Source organism: Acanthopagrus latus, chromosome 23 (genome assembly GCF_904848185.1).
Source record: "Acanthopagrus latus isolate v.2019 chromosome 23, fAcaLat1.1, whole genome shotgun sequence".
Lineage (NCBI taxonomy): Eukaryota > Metazoa > Chordata > Actinopteri > Spariformes > Sparidae > Acanthopagrus > Acanthopagrus latus.
The window spans coordinates 23,016,528-23,030,305 of NC_051061.1; the positions used below are offsets into that span (position 1 = coordinate 23,016,528).

The window sequence follows — 13,778 nt, forward strand, 5'->3', positions numbered from 1 at the left end:
ACTCCAGGAGAGGATGTGTGTGGGGGGGAGGGGGGCAGTGGAGATGGTGCCGGACACCTCGGCGTGCTCCCTCTTAATCAGAGGTTGATTAAGCGCGCTTTCAGAGGCATGGATTAGGGGGCTCCCCTCGGACTCGGCTAAATTGGTCGGAAGGGAAGGAAGGCAGAGTGTTGAGCGCTGCTGAGGGAACTTTTGATGTGTCAGTCAGAGAGTCTGGCATGGTTTGCTTTTATTGACCTTCCCATCCTTGATTTGTGACAGATCCCCTGGTGCTGTGGAGGGGGGTGGGTGGGGATAGGTGCTCGGGGAGGTGGTGGAAGGTTAGAGGAGGATTCAGCTTTTGAAGAATTTCCCAAATTCTGCTGATCCGCTGGAGCTGCCACAAGCATTCCTGCAATTCATAACAACGAAGGGCATTGAGCTACTGAACTAATCTGCAGCCTAGACGTTATGTCGAAGATTATGTTTCTGTCATTTCATTTATTTATTTTTTGCTTTATTTGACAACAACAGGAGAAGCAGCAACCCAATCACCACAATCATTGTCAGAAATATATCCTGCAAACTACAGATATGTTGAAATTTTACGCTTCTTTAGGTTCAGTTTCTTCTTAAAAGCACCTGGTTTTGACGCCACAGACACACAACGAGATGTCTTGACTTTTCATCATCCCGTCGTCCCGAGGTCTTGCTGAAACCACTGGGTGTTGTTGCTCCAACTTTTCATTGAAAATATCAGTTTTTGTTGCTCCGACGTAGCTGGAAATCGTCCAGAGGTCTTGTTAAAAGTGCCCTGTTTTGTCACCACAGACACACAACGAGATGCTTTGACTTTTAATCATCCCATCGTCCCGAGATCTCGTTGAAAGCATTTCATTTTTTGTTTTGCTACGACACGGCTGGACATGCTCCAACTTTTCATTATGATAATCAGTTTTTGTTGCTCAAACGAAGCTGGAAATCGTCCTGAGGTCCGTGTTTTGTCGCTGTAGCTGCAGCTGGAAATGTCCCAGCTTTTAGTAAAAAAAATGTGTTTTTTTATTGTTGCAACAACCACTGCTAGAAATGGTCTCAAGGTTTTTGTTTTAAAGCACCTGGTGTTCACGTCTTGCAATGTCCCAATTCCTTTTTTGTTGCCAGCTGGAAATCGTCCCGAGGTCGCCACACAACTATCTGCTCCTCGCAAATGTTGAAAAGCACATCTTCATCACCATCCGCTCAGCCTCCTGATACAAAGTCAGGTCATCAGCATACGATACGAACATTATATCACACGGATTGCAGCAATATCCGATTCAGATCCAGGATGCTGCACCTACACGGCGTACGTCTTCGATAACTGATGTGTCCAGGCCCGGTGGTGTTTTATCATCTGACGCTCTCCATGCGTCTCTCGCTGAAATGTAAACAATGGGTTTTACTCCTATCATCTCGTATCCACCTTTAATGGATCAACAGAGCACCGCGGCTCAGCTCTATATATATCCGTCCCCATGTATGGACAGTGTGTGTCATTTATGGATTTATGGTTAATAATAGCCGGATGCTTTCTCCCCTGTCACACTGGTTTGTAACCGCTTCACAGAAGGAATGGCATTATTCATGTTGCGGCGGTGGCACCGCTATTAATGTAATGAGTCAGGCTGTTAATGTGATCCTGCTTCAGACACAAAGGGGATCTCTCAACCTGAGCTTCCTGCTGCAGACAGGAGACCTCTGCGCCCTACATAACAACGATGGGACGTGTCATCGCTGATTTATTTTGCCCTTGAACCTCCTAGTGATAGGACCTTGTGGGATAGCCTTTAAAAGAAGCGACCCAGAGATGAAATGAATGCTCTGTACCAAACCATTGAAAGACGTGCACTACAGCTGAAGGCTTTTAGAGGGAGTGCTGTAATCTAAAATGTGCTATTTCTCACACATCTCACACATTCTCACACAGCTCCGGGACGGGGCTGATCAGATAGCCTGAGATGAATCTGACTTGACCTGTGAGCAGCAGTCGCCGCCTCCTGCATCGCCGGGCCATGAGAGGAATGTGCAATGGATTCCAGATAGATAGGAATCAATTCAAATTCAGCTGAGGCACTGTACCGTCGACGAGGCGTTGCTACACCTATACTCACAAATTTCATAATGAATAGATAAGGATTAATGCAATTTCAAACTGTCAGCGGCTGCCAGATGGCGCGTCATGAATGAGCTTATCACGGCGCCGTGGATTTTTTTATTTACATCCGCGAACGTAAACAGCGGCGCTCGCCGGCGTCTGATCCGTCGACATGACTCCATGGTTACCGTCCGCCGAGGTGCATCCTCAGAAGTGTTTTAAACAGCCTTATTAACTCTGTCCTCCCGCTCATGTAATTAATGTCTGCTTACAATGCAGCTAATATCCGCTGTGCAACCTGTGAAGACACACAATAATTATGTGACCCGTTTGAGTGACAGAGATCAGGGAGGCAAATAGAGGAGGCCTGTCCTCCGTCTCGTCAGGGGGGGTGCAGAGTGTTGGTCCAGGTTAATGGGCTTCCTCCAGGGAGGGATTAGCCGGAGTTAAAGAAAGTACGGAGGGAGGCGTTTGGATTCACTATAATAATGTCAAATACCCCTAAAAATCTTTCTTTTGTAATCTCATTGTCACGGGCCATTTGCGAGTTCTTGGTCCAAGTTTTATGAAGTTCCCCACGCAGGCATTAAAAGACACTAAGATCCTGTGAAAGAACACTTTATTTGAGCTGGACACTCTGTAGTATCCCTCCAGAAATAGCCAGCCATCTGTTTCCTGCTTCTGCACCAGCCAAGCTTCGAAAAAAACAAAAAACAAAAAAAACAAAAACACAACAACTCTCAAACTGACTTGAGTCTTGAGTAAAGAAGAGACAAAGGAGGAGGATGAAGATATCGCAGGACCGAAGTCCCGGGCAGGTGTCTGGATCCTGAAAGTCAGCGCGGGCAGGAAAATCTTACTTTTATAAGGGGAATGCCACTTGTAGTGGAGTGGACCTGTGATCGATTGGGATGTGAAGTGGCTTAGCCGTACCTCTGTGTGTCAATAGCTCCCCCCCCCCTTTCTCGCTCAACCTTGTGATAAAAACAGAGGCGAGCTGCGCTTAAATCTCGGGTCGGTGTACATCTGTGATAAACCCTGTATGATTAAATTTTCATCTTATAACTTTATTCACTTGATCTGCAGCGAAAATCCTCTGATCACAGGATCAAAAAGTAGCCAAACTTTTACTTCAGTGAACTCAAAGCCAGGACAGGAGACGTAGAGGAGTTAAAGGTTGAATTGACAACGAATTAGAATGCGGCCCACGCTGCCATAGATTGAGACAAGGATTTAATTGGCTCCATATCAGGGTTAGATAGCACCACTGTTGACTTTTGATTAGAAAAAAAAGAAAAGAACAAGGTGACTTGATATTGTGATGATAAGCAAAAAAAAAATCCCAACTCGATCACATCAATAAGTTGCTCGGGTGCACGTAGGTGGCTCACCTTGTAACCAATGACAGTGGCCACGGCGGCTCGCAGGCCGATAGACATCAGAGGGTTTTTTTGTGGCGTGCGTTCGTGCATTGTCATACATTTATTGCTGTGTGTGCAGCGTCTGTTTTCCTTACAATCGTCCCGGTTTGTTCTCGACATACTGTTGACTTTAGAGGTCAAGCCGCGCGAAAGGCATAAATTTCAAGAGCGTTGATGTTGGCTAATTCACAGCATGTCACACAGCAGCTCTTCAAAATAAAGGTCACCTCTGGGCAGCACTTTTACGGCTTTATATCCGTTTTATAGGCAGCCGTGCAGATCCACCGCTGCACAGTTTCAGAATCTGAATCACCTTTTGTGTGTTTCTGTACCTTCATAGAGGCTTGAGGTCAGTTGGTTCAGTTTATATGTTTTGAAACATATCTAGATTATTAAAAGGAGTGGAAGTTAACTTCCATTGTCATTAAAATAAATGCAACTAAATATTAAGTCAATTTAAAGGAGACCTTTTATACTTTTTGATTTTTTTCCTTTCTTTCAGTGTAAAAGGTTTTGGATGTTAAAAATCTGAAAGTCTGTGCCAACGGAAGGTCATGAAGTGTCTGAAATGCCTCGTCAGAAGTCCTCCCTTTATTCCGTGACTTTGTGACATCACACTATGTCACCACGTCACACATCTGCAGAATATGCTTATATTCTTGGTGAAAGTGAAGTTAACCGAAAGCCCATAACATGACAGAGCTGAGCAGAAACACAGCGAGCAGTGCAGGCTCAGGTGTGTGTGAGCTGACCAATCAGAGCAGATTTAGTATTGGGGGGGCGGGGCCTTAAAGAGACAGGAGTTGAAACAGAGCGTCTCAGTAGTTATATTTGCAGATCTTTGTCAAGGCAATTAGTTTTCTAGATTTATTCAAAGAACGATCAACAGACGGATTTCCTGCATTCACCAGCTTCATCAGTTGGTGACGCCATGGTATCAAAGTCCGACCCATTCGTCTGCCAGATGAGTAGTGGTCAGCTGTCAATCATTATGTTTCACCCCCTTACATGTAAACATAAATACAACATAAAATATATATTTCAATCATTCTTATGCTCTGATATTTTGAAAAAAAAGGCCAATAATGACAAGAACCGCCTCAAAATGTTGTTCATGTCGAGAAAAAATGCAGAATTCATTCCTACAAATCAGCAGAAGTCACTTGGAAATATTACAGTATTATAATTATATTCAATTCTGAAGGGTCTGTGTTACAAAATGGGACTTTCACGGGTGTTTTTCTTTTTTAAATTCATTATACCATTTTGGTCACGAGCACAGTGGAAGATCACCTCTTTTATTCTCTTCTGCAAATTACATTTGAAAAAGTGAAGGCCGTTATTTCATTCCAGAGACTTACAGAACAATTTCTCTACTTCTTAATTCAACAGACGTTCAGTTTCTCGGCTACAAAAGCTGTTATCCTAAAAAATGAGAGCTGTACTCATCCCTACGCTCGGAGGATGATATATATTTGTATTTAGCATATTAATATATTGAATTCCATCTGTTGTATTCTTTTATACGGCACTCAGAGCCCGTTATCTGAAGAACTAGTTGACAAAAATAGCCGTGTAGATCTAATGTGTCCGGCTCTTAATGTTTTCATTCAACAGGGCCACTTAATTCTGTTTGACATTCACCTGTGTGAAAACGTCTGCCACCTTCCTGCAGCGACTGTACATGTTGATTCCAGGTTGAGCCCTCCTGCATTAAGACTGTGTTGACATTACGTCTCTTCGCCCGCGCTTGTTATCTCCGCGCCCCGCGGTTTTTTACCTCGCTCGGTCCAAAATGCCACTCTATGTGTCTTTAGTCGCAAAAGCATATTAGTCTCCATGGAAACTCGTTTTGCCAATACTTCATCGGAGCCAAATGACCCTGTACTGTTACTTAGCTTCTCGCCGCTTTTGTGTGGAAGTGTTTTTTTTTTTTTTCTTTTCTTTTTGGAGATTAAATGTTCGAAGGCAAAAAAAAAATAATAATTAAAATAAAAAATTGAGGTCCTGCTGGGTTTTTTTTATCGCCGGGATATTGAATAAGCATATGTGGGAAAATACCAGAGCGTGGCACTGTAACACATCAGTTTTTAGGAAAAAAAAAAACAGATTATGATGCGTTTCCTGTGCTTTCTCAGGGGGGATAACGGCACGTGTGATGCCAGGGGTGCTGCACTGTTTTTATCAGGTGGGAACAGCAGCAATCCAAACACACATCCGACTGCTTTGTGTGATATTCCACCAAACGAACACCCCTGACCTCTTTAATACGGCACGTGTTGACAGCAGGATATTTCCTCAGACTAGTTATCAGACGTGAAAACAATGACTCTGCTTTGTTTAGTTTTCTTTTTATGTAGCCATATTTTGCTTCCCGCGGTTCACGTATTGAGCGGTATCTGCTCTGGGATTCCCCCTCAGGAATATTTACGCCGTCTCTCTCTCTCTCTCTCTCTCTTTCTCTCTCGCTGTCTTTCGAAAATGTCCACAGATAATTGCTAGAAGGAAAGCGCCCAGGAAGGTCAGCCAAGTATCCCGCCGTAGGTGCCAAAGTGAAATCTACAGGACTACAATTACTCGGACAGACTGAGGCAGCGGAGCAAAGTGAATGACAGGTAGGAAATAATTCATATGAATCACCTGCTGTATTATGAATAACCACCTGCTGAGAGGACATAGCACGGTCAGTTATCCTCAGAATTGGTTCTGAATAGCCCTTTTTGTCATTTGTTGGTAATTGCCTTAATTCTCCTGGTGATATAGTGAAATTAACCTCCGAGAACATTTCTTCCTTATGGCATTTATGAGACAAGGTTGAAGTTGACATGCCAGCAGTCACACAATTATATTTAGATTATTCTCCTCCGCTGCTGTTTGGCTACCTCGTCTGATGTCGAGTCCTTTTCTCACCGCCGCTCATAATTCACAATCTTCTTCTTCTTCTTCTTCAACGTACAGTGTTGATTTTTTTCCCACACGAAGGGCGTCCTTTAAGAAATTCCGGATCACTCGCTCCTGTTTTTTTTCTATTTAGGGTACATCTGACCTTGTAGTGAACAGACATGAAAGCGCTGTCAGTCAAACCATCACGCCGCCTTTGTTTCTTTGTGGTTGTCATTCTCCTGAGGAGTCGAGCAGCCAACTGACTTAAATCTAGTGATTCTGCGCTCCTGGCAAAATGCTTCTGTGTCCTTCTTTCTACCGAACTCAGCGACCGCCTCGGGGTAAGGTGGAAAGAAGGTGAAAAAAATAAAAAAAGAAGTTTTTTTTTTTCAAACAGTGCTGAGATGGTTACAGAATGTAATCAAGGCCGGTCGGTGGTTAAACAGTTCAGCTTTCCTCCCCTCGACGTGACGCTCTGACCTTAAAGTAGACGGTAACCTTTTCTGTCAAACCGTCGTAGCGCAGAATAAAAGATGATGAGTTGACACATCTGTTGTTAAAAGTCGAGCCCAACTTTGAATCCTCCGCACTTTCTCCGTGTAAGGAAATATGCATTTAAATAATACTCCAGCGACCGAACATTGTTCTCCTTTTCAAAGAGAAGATAAAAAACATTTCTGAACCGGCAGCGGAGCCTCAAACGAAGCCCTGTGATGTCTCCCCGTGTGTGTCGAGAATGTTGATTAAAAAGCATTTGTTTTCCTGAAGGAACCCACAGAATCAGCTACTGGTGATCCAAACTGTCCCATCGTGCTCTAAAGTTTATATTTCAGCTACTCTACCCAAGCTAACATTAGCAGGGATTCCCACCAGACGTAGGACAACATGCTTGCTGGATGCTTTCATGGAATAACGACACTTTTAGTACTGTTAGTTAAGATGCCTAATTTACCTGTAGAGCCACAGGCTGCAGATAAATAACATTAGCTGAGTATGTTTCTGCAAAATTACAGACAAGTTCAAACTTGAAGTTTCTTTACGTCGCAACTTTCCGTTTGTTTTGGACGAATTCTCGTTCTCTGGCTCATCCAGTGGTTTCACACTTACAAATGCTTAAACTGCAGACTGAAACTGCAGTCGCCCGCAGCCTTCCTGACGTCTGGGCTTGAGTTTACCTCAAACCAGCAACTCCTCGCTGCATCCAGAAGTAAAACATGGAGGCAGGTGGACACAGCTGCTGTAGCTGGATGTGTCTTCTGTGATATCTTTAACCTTCTGGAAGAGATTGTCTCTGACCACTCTGTCGAATCTCACAGAAACGAGTATTCCCGAAGCCGCTCGGTGCTCTGATGTCTGACTCCTGGATTCACACAGAGAACTGAGGCAAACAACGCTCGAGCTCCAGCTGTTAGGCTGTTAGAACTGAAGTGTATCTTCAACCGTCTGGTACCCACAAAGATGTTGTTGCACCGGCCGTATTATGGTACCGACATCCATGTAAGGAGGGTGCTGTCGTAGCAGGAAGATGACAAACATTGTTTAAATTCTTCGACACAAGTCAGAACCTTAAAGGTGCCATTACTGTTTCCTGATGCTGTTAAAGGTTTGTGTTTGTGACTGGGGTCTTAAACGCACCAGTCAACATGTCTTTATTTCCATTAATATCATTTACAATGTGAAAAATGATCATTTTTAGTCCAAAATCGTGCTGATACTGACACAGATTTGACCATGATGCTGCATGTTAATGGTTAAAAACTGAGATAAACAGCATGTTGGGTTGTGTTTCACCGTGTTGGCATCTCATCCAGCCGTGTGTGTGTGTGTGTGTGTGTGTGTGTGTGTGTGTGTGTGCTGCCTCAGATGTCTCTGCGTGTTGTTGACCGCAGTGTTTACGGGAGATTTCAGCCGTTTGTCCGTCTAACCAGCAGCTGACCGACTGACTCAGACCCTCAGCAGAACATCAAACATCACAGTATCTCGCTGCTTGGCTCAGTTTCACATAAACAGATCAAGGCTAGCACAATATTTTTATTCCAGTTGATATGGAAATGTCACATCATTTCAAAGAGAACCTCTGTTTTATTCATGTGTAATATCCTTTTACTTCTGACTGCTTAATACGGACCTGGACGAGCTGGAACCGGGCTGCTGCAGAGCACTGGGAGCGTTTCTGTAGGAGGTGCAGTGAACCCAACGATTGTTCTGCTGCAGAAAAACGTGGGATTTTGCAATATTTGTAAACACTTCTGAGGAGAATTATTATTATATCTCTTCTGTAAAGAGGGAATTTCTGTATAATGATTCAAAAGCAGATTCCTCTGTGAGTCTTATTTATGCCTTTCAGTTTGAAGTGATGATCAGGAGAGGAGGAAATTGGTCAGGATGAAGTTACCTTTTTCTTCTTAAAGGAAAAGAAAAACAGATTTTATCTGCACATATTTTATAAGCAGAACAAATCTGATATCTTTTTGCCCTTTTCCTCCTCTTTTTGTGATAACAGCCGTTCTCTTCTTTTCACAACGGATTTGTTATTTTAACAGATGTTCTGAGGGCTCGTTTTGAGAAACGAGAACATCAGACGGGAACATGTGTGGATGGTATACTTTAACGATGCCGGTTTTCAATTTCTGTTCTCATAAAATTAAACATTTATATTTTTCCTTCATAATGCCTATGACACTCTAATTAGTTTCCGTGCTCAAGCAAAATATCGAGAAGCAATTAAGGCAGAGTGTGTAGTTAATTGCAATAATTTATCTGGGGCTAACAATTATTTTCATTATCATTAATCTGCCTTTTGTTTCCACCATTAACTGATGAACAGTATGGTCTATAAAATGTAGGAAAATAATGAAGAATTGCTGTTACAACTTTGCTAACCTAAGATGACTCCATCAGGCTGCTTGTTTTTCCCACCAACACACCGAAGATGTTCAGGATACAGTTTATTATCATGTCAGACGAGGAAGAGCAGAACGTCTCAGTGAAAAGGTTTGGTAGTTTTTGCAAAGTTTTGGCTGGGAAGAAAAGAAACATACCAGCAAGAGGCAACAGGACCGGACCTTTGTCGTCAGGTGGTTACTGCCATAAAACAGTTGCAGGTTGTGAAGGTTTAGGCACAAAAATAATTTCTTGAGGTTCAGGAAAAGGTGTCGGTTTGGGTTCAAATATGTAAGATGCTTTAGAAATGTATAAAGATGTGAGGTGGAACTGTAGAGGTGACCTGCACTGCCAGGCGACATGTTGACTTGCGACTGCAGCTGGAGGGGAATCGTACGTTACTTCATGAGCATAACGTCACGTAGAGGAGAGAACCGGAGTCTCTGGTGAGTGCTGAGTTCACTGAGAGGCTCGACTAAATTCAAACCCACACACTCGACGCGTGATGGTGCTTGCTAGCTTACAGCTAATGCACAGCTAAGTGCTCGGGCTACTGGACACATTCACGTTGGTTGTGAAACACAAACACTGGCGACTCTCCGGTGTGAACACATCATTACACGACATCGCCCGACGTCCTCCTTTGCAAGAGGTTTACCATCCATCAATAACATCAAATGTAAATATGGGTCCGATGGAGGAGCGTCCAATGATGTCCGCAGCAGATTAACTTTAAAGTGACTCTCACAGTTTTGGCGACATCTGCACCAAAACATTAGCGCTAACTGCTAATCAGTGAGACCTCCATCTGTCTGTCTTTTGTTTTTATGTTCTTGCTATCACTCCAGCTACATTAGCAATGACCGCACACGCAAAACTACATTTTTTTCTTTTGTATTAATGCAACAACACTCACTTAGTTGACACCAGAAGGAAGTTACCAGACGAGGAATCAGTTTGGCACCGTTCACAGACTCGATAACGTCCGTACTGGACCTCATCTGCATGTTATCGCAGCACCACGACTGGCACCTTCCTCGAGGGGGTCCCGCTTAATGTCTCCACTCGTATGTCTGGTGCCACACCTTATATATCTCCGTCCTCAATTATACATGGCTGGAATGGGAAATTAACATAGGGCACATCATAAAAAGCTTGATAACAGAGCTAATACAATTACATTAGAGTGATTAAAAAAGGTTAAATAGGTGATCTATTACATTGATCTTAAATGCATTCAGACTTAATTTAATTTAACAGTGCTATAATGCTGTAGTTAAAATATGTCCTATTAGTGTTTGGTGCCTGCATGTATAACGATTAATTATTGAATAATTGTTCATGCATTTCAACACTGGCAGCCTCTGAAGGGTGATTTATTTTCTTCAGTGGCTGTACAGAGATAGGGCTTAATTACAGTGGATAGCCTTATCTCCCCTCTCTAATCCTCTCTTTGGAGTCTCCCGCGTTCACGCCATCTAGTCGTCGATATCATCAGACTGTTGGCGGAGCCAGACAGAGAAAGTGATCCCCAATTTCTCTGTCACATTAAGGCTCATTCATGAAGTCTCCCTCCGCTGTGGATCTGATTTAAGAACTCCAAAACGGTGAGGAAAGAGGAGTCGCTGAGTGCCGGAGAAAACCTCTCCCCCAGACTGAGGTCAGCGCCTGGCTGGCACATTACCCACTTTTGCTGTCTTTGTCAGCTGGATGGACTGAAGAATGTGTGGTCAAATCTGATCAGATAATGGGCTCGGTTTGTGCCAGCAGCAATTTGTCGCGGATATTATTGTACTAATGTCCTGCAATTTGATTGCTTACCGCCTCGCTGCTGAGTCCAAAAGCTGTATCTGTGCCGTCCACGAGGATGTTGACCAAAATTAGACATTTTAACCCAAAAGTGCCTACAGACAAATATCTGTTGTGCATTTTTTTTTTTTTTTTAGTTGACCACCAGTTTGACTTGATGACTCACAGTAAGAAAAAAAAAAACATGCTAGATCTTAATCAGGGTGACTCACAGTTTAATTATTACTGATTGAAGGGAGATTTCCTCCACAGTTGGCACAAATAACGGCATAAATAAACCTTTAGATGAATGAAAATGCTGGCAGCCTGTAATACGCTGCATTTTGAAGTGCCAAACAGGAGGGGAGGATCAGCTGATCAGATTAGCGTTGATGTGGCTGAGCTACGCTGATGCTCAAGATAAAACCACTGCAATTAAAAATGTAGAAACCCCTCACAGTGAATCAATAACATCAGTAAAGAAGCAGTTCCAGAGAGGTTTTTGTCATCTTCTGGGTATAGCTTAATGAGTATTTCACCAGAAAATCAAGTACCTAAATGCAATATATGGTCTTTATATATCAAGTCTGGAGTTCATTTGCACACACTCATATATTAAACACTTGTGTGCGTCCATCTTTGTGGCAACAGCTTGGTGACGTCGGTCTCCTTTCACAACATGAAGAGCTTTTTCCCCAGTTTGGTGTGAAAGGACTCGACTGGCCTGCACAAAGCCCTGACGTCAACCCCATCCAGCACCTTCCGGGCGAGCCAGGTCTCGTCTCGCCAATCGTTGTTGACCTCATGAATGTTATTTTGGCTGAACGGAAGCGAGCAGGTTCAACATCTGGTGGAAAAGCCTGAAACTGAAATATTGGAGGCCGTTTATGGCAGCAGAAATACTCAACAATTACTGACCAGACGAGAAATATTGATATTGCATGATCCTGCAAAACCAAAGTGTAAACCACTGTGATGGCACCCCACTGGTTTGTTGACTTCCATTTGGCAGCCTCCATTCTGGCACGATGGCTGACACCATCTTGGTTTTTTGGAGCCCGGCGTGACCATATTTGGACAAGGGAAGGGAAGTGAAGAGGGTAGTTGGATCAGACTGAACATGAGGGGACGCAAATGGTGACAGTAATCTACACAGTGGACTTCATCTTGTATTGAAGAAGAAATGAGTGATTGAGATTATAAACTGTTTACTGAGGCAGTAAATCAAGTGAGAAACACGGTTGTTTTCTCATACGTTTCAATATGATCAGACTTCTTATTGAAACCGGTGGAGTCGCCCCCTGCTGGTCATTGAAAAGAATGCAGATTTAGGGCTCCACTTTATTTTTAGACCCAGAAGCTCCGTTCATATCTTTAACAATCAATGACAGAACCACAGGTAATCACACAATGACTGAACACCTACGTAAAGTTGGACAAACCGCCTTCCCGTCCACCATCCGGATCATAGTCTGACCAATCAGACGCAGACGATTACGTCCCGTATGTTCCTGTCAAAACAGCCGACACACTGAAAATGACCAGTAACTCTTACCTGGTCGCCAAACTAGCTGTTGTTACCTTTAATTCTGCCTTACTTTGTCTGGGTGCTCACTTACCTGTAGGGAAGTACTACGACTGCCACGACTGGGAATCAATAGAAGACGCTGCAGTTCTGTCAGGGAGTTTAAATTAGCTTCTAGTGCGCCGCCAGCTAATTAAAGGGATCTTCAGGCGTAAATCACTCCAATTACAGTAAACATATGTAAGAGTATGAAACCTTAATTAAAATGGTCTCCTCCACATTTTAATGAGCATCGCTTTAACCTGCAGATATCAGGAAGTGATGAACTGCGAGGTAACGGAGGAAAAGTACATTAACGGGTCAGTCTGACATGTTGAATTAAAGGCCAAAACATTTCCTCTGCCTGGTCTTCAGAGGAAAAGAAAAAAGAAAAGACGCAGTCCGACACCAGTACCAGGAAGGCGACGTGCATGGCTGATGAAGTGGGATCATACACACCGAGTATTTGAGTTCTTCCCGGCCGCCCTGTGTTTCCGGAGCGATGAAGATGCACCGGAGATGCTCAGTATGCTGATTTCTCAGGGAGATGACAGCAGAGGCTGGATGTTTTCTAGCTGTACTTCCATTGGCTGACTGGGTTGATGTTTGTCGGAGCGGCAGGCGTTACAGCTCACCAGCAAGTTCAGGCTCATCCAAAAAACACCGGAGCCGCCGCCGCAGTTTTCCAGTGACCGAGGAGAAAAAAAAAATGTCAAACTCAACGCACCGACAGATTCACTCCTAATCCGTCATTCCGGCGTGTTTTCCGCAGCGCCGACAGCTCTACCTGAAAGTGACACAACTCCCAGAGAGACGTGCGAGCTCACTAATTATAGCAGAGATCCAACACAAATGTTTAATGAAGAGATTTGACGTCTCCGCACAGAATCCTGAACCACTTTGTCATTTGTCATTTTCTACCTTTCTTACTGTTACTCGCTTCAGGAAGTTTTTAATTCAAGTTATAGTGAGTTTTTTTCTTTTTTTTTTTTTTTTTTGCTCACTCTATTCTCTGCACACTCTCATGATGAAGTACCCTTCGCTCGGATTTCATTTAGTTTTCGAAGATTAATCCATTTTAAGGCACATTAAGCTCATTCGCTTCCATTTATTTCCGACTGATGAT

At 43.4% G+C, this 13,778-nt stretch overlaps 1 protein-coding gene across 2 annotated transcripts in view; it reads left to right on the forward strand.

Annotated features, from left to right (window-relative positions):
* Positions 1–13,778, forward strand: part of LOC119014606 (RNA binding protein fox-1 homolog 3-like) — a 422,323-nt gene that overhangs the window by 37,406 nt on the left and 371,139 nt on the right. For both annotated transcript variants that reach the window (XM_037089938.1, XM_037089937.1), the window contains exon 2: positions 6,026–6,149. The gene's annotated coding sequence lies outside the window, so the exon portion shown is untranslated. The remainder of the gene's footprint in view (positions 1–6,025; positions 6,150–13,778) is intronic.